The sequence below is a fragment of the Pyxicephalus adspersus genome, chromosome 7, assembly GCF_032062135.1.
Source record: "Pyxicephalus adspersus chromosome 7, UCB_Pads_2.0, whole genome shotgun sequence".
Lineage (NCBI taxonomy): Eukaryota > Metazoa > Chordata > Amphibia > Anura > Pyxicephalidae > Pyxicephalus > Pyxicephalus adspersus.
This window is the reverse complement of record NC_092864.1, coordinates 19,291,862-19,295,128: the sequence shown is the minus strand read 5'-3', so window position 1 is coordinate 19,295,128 and position 3,267 is coordinate 19,291,862. Positions and strand designations below refer to the sequence as shown.

The following is a 3,267-nucleotide window of genomic DNA, read 5'->3' as shown; positions in this document are numbered from 1 at the left end:
AAACAGTATCCTAAAATATGGACTTCTAAATCAAAATAAAAGTCATGACTTATTACTGCAGTATTAACTTTCTATGCTATGTAAAAAAAATCGTTTTTAAATTGAAACCAAGTAAGTAGCAGTTTTCAAAAACACAGAAGCATACAACACTACAAAACAGGAGGCCTGGGGCTGTATTCTTTTTCTGTCCGCCCTTCCTTTACCCCCGGAAGAATAAGCAGATTTTAAGCAAGTGTAAAATCCTCCAGACTTGCCCCCTAACCCTGCAGCAGTTTGGAGTCCTCACCTGGTGCAGTGACCTGGAAGGGCGCTTAAAGCGTAAATACGCTGGAGGAGGCCGAGTTCCCCGCACAGACATTGCCTGAGTACACCCACCGCTTACACAGAAGGAAGCCACACTGAGGGAGGCCCTCCAATCACTGGCTGACATAGCAATGCTCTGACTCATCGCCTGTTTACAGGCTTAGCACAGCTCACATTCCCACAGAGCCGAGCAACACTCCCCGTCTTCCCACGTGCTTGTGGCTGCCGCAAACTGGAGTAATACATAAGGAAGTTCTTCAACCTCCTCCATTTATTCACACTTGGCATGAACCGAAGCATACTGAAACTGTACGAAGCTATAGTACTGTGTGCAAAATGACTTCATGTAAACGCTTCCCTAAACAGAATTAACATTAAAGACAGCCATTTAAAGGGATATTATTCCATTTTTTTTTATAAACAAAAACAGGATAACCAAACATTTCAGTATAAAAATACACACATCTCTTCTTGGTAGTTTCTTGGATCACCACATTTCCTAAAAAGTGGAATGAAAGCCTACATGTTTTGGCACAGTTTCTGTTGGGCATTATTATTATTATTAAACAGGATTTATATAGCGCCAACATATTACGCAGCGCTGTACACTAAATAGGGGGTTGCAAATGACAGATACAGGCAGCGACAAAAGGAGGAAAGGATACATAGGTATTTTCCTCAGAATTAGGGGTTGTAAATGACAGTTACCAGGAGGAGGAGAGGACCCTGCCCCAAAGAGCTTACAATATTGAGGATAATACCTATGTATTCTTTCCTCCTCCTGTGTCACTGTCTGTCATTTGCAACCCCTATTTAATGTACAGCGCTGCGTAATATGTTGCTGCTATATAAATCCTGTTTATTAACTGAAAAAAACATGACAATGAATTTGTAAGGAAAATGTCAAACGATAATACTTTAAATCAGTTTGGTTCTCCTGAAATACTATTACAAACTGAAAATAAGTAGTAGAATAAAAAAAACTCAATCTATCCTAATAGCGGCCTCCTGCGATCTCCTGCACAGCAGCACCTATCCTGCAAGAGGGAGAAACAACAACCAGATCCCCCCCAGAAAAAAAAGTTTGTGAACAGCCTTAAAAAAATAAATACAACAATGATCAGAACACTGAATTCAACTCCAACAACACTGAAAAGCTTCTTCCATAAACCCAGGGCTGACAGACAGCTCCATGGACCCACCTGTTTAGGTAAGAATGGGTCATAAATGGCAACAAAGGCTAAAATGATTGAAATATCTAAAACTAGCGTGTTATTTTAAACTTATACTTTTTTGGCTACTTCAAAACATCTTTCAGAACCCACGCTATGGCCATAAAACCACTGAGGTTTTGGAAACATTTATAATAGAAGTGGTGCATTCCAAGCGTGCCTGACTTTGGGGAATTTTAGAGTTTGGTAGATACACGAGAAACCACATTGAGAAATACTGCAAGTCATGTTACTGAGGAAAGAAACAAAATCCGTCTGAAAGTCAGATTAAGAATCTCGATCAAAATGAAAATTGAGAATATAAACAAAAAACAACCCAAGTATTAGATGTACTGCTGTGGGTGTGCTAGTCACATATTTGGTAATTCCTGTATTAAAAATCCTATATTAATACAAATACAGAATTTGTCCTTCAAATACAACTAGTTACCTGAGTGTCTTTGGCTTCATCGCCTTTTTTTTTTTTAACTGATTTAATACAGATTCCATCTCCTCCGCCCAGTATGCTGTGAAAATCATTTTCATTGTAAATGACCTGATTTCATCACATAAAAAGCTCAAAGCTGCACATACAACATAACCCTGGAAGGTTAGAGAGATGTAGAAATGCCCATTCTTCACCAATTTCATTTTTTATTCCTGTAACAATTTACAGTTTTTTACTAAAACAAAAGTAAAGGAGAACTCCTCCAATTGAAAAAAAAAGCGTTGACTAGACATCTCATTGGGGTAGGGAGGGCACTTACACAGAGAAAAAGTTTAAGGGGGGGGGGTCAAGTTGGCCTTTAATGTAACAGTGTCAGCTCCCCACTTGCAACATTAAACTAGCAAAGCATCAATGTTTTATCAGTTATTAAAAAGTTACATTTAAAGGGGAGGTGGTGGTCATGATGGGTTTGATCTGACCTGTTTTCACTGTGTTCACAGATGAATGATTATATATTCATATTAGCAAAGAGACAGCAAATGTGTGATACATCGTTCGTCTACTGACCAATCAGAACACATCATGAATACAGAATGACAAAGTAAGCAATTTTGCTTTTTCTGCACAGTATCCAGTATACGATCCTGCCAAGCTCAAACTTTACTGAAAGGCTAACTTTATGAAGCAAAAACTTTTTGGGGAATATGTTTGGGGACCCCAATACTGTGTACACTATATGAGATGGGATATTCAGCTATTTAGGAAGAGGAATTCTGACAGCTCTGGAGGAAACACTGTGACATACTTCTCATCTGACTCATTGCTGGACTTTGCCAATAATTATAAACTAGCTGCAGCAAAAGAGGCATAGAAGGGAAAATACTGGAATATAGTGAAGATTTCATGTGGAAATAAAGATGATTTCATACTAAAAAGATTTTGGGGGGGATCCAGACAAATACACAATATATACAGATCATTGAAAGGCCAGTGCTAAAACTTAAGGCTAATTATTATATATTAGATTTATAACATTTTTGTTTTAACTTTCTTTTGCGATGCATAGATAGATATATATATATATATATATATATATATATATATAGCTCCAGTGGCTGTCATTTAGGGCTGCCCTAACTTTTTTAAAAACTTCTCACACTGGGGGTTCACCCAGTGTTCTTTAAAAAACTGGGAGTTCCACTTTAAGGGATGATACACACAATAAATAATGGACTAAAATACAAGGCCCTGGCTGATATAAAAATGGAGCAGCACTGAGTGAACTACCCTGATTAATAATTGCTA

At 37.9% G+C, this 3,267-nt stretch overlaps 1 protein-coding gene across 1 annotated transcript in view; it reads right to left on the bottom strand.

The window, feature by feature from the left end:
- MAFK (MAF bZIP transcription factor K) overlaps window positions 1-970 on the bottom strand; it is an 8,819-nt gene extending 7,849 nt beyond the window's left edge. Inside the window, exon 1 of the mRNA XM_072417756.1 lies at window positions 287-970. The gene's annotated coding sequence lies outside the window, so the exon portion shown is untranslated. The remainder of the gene's footprint in view (window positions 1-286) is intronic.
- Window positions 971-3,267: the final 2,297 nt, after the last annotated feature.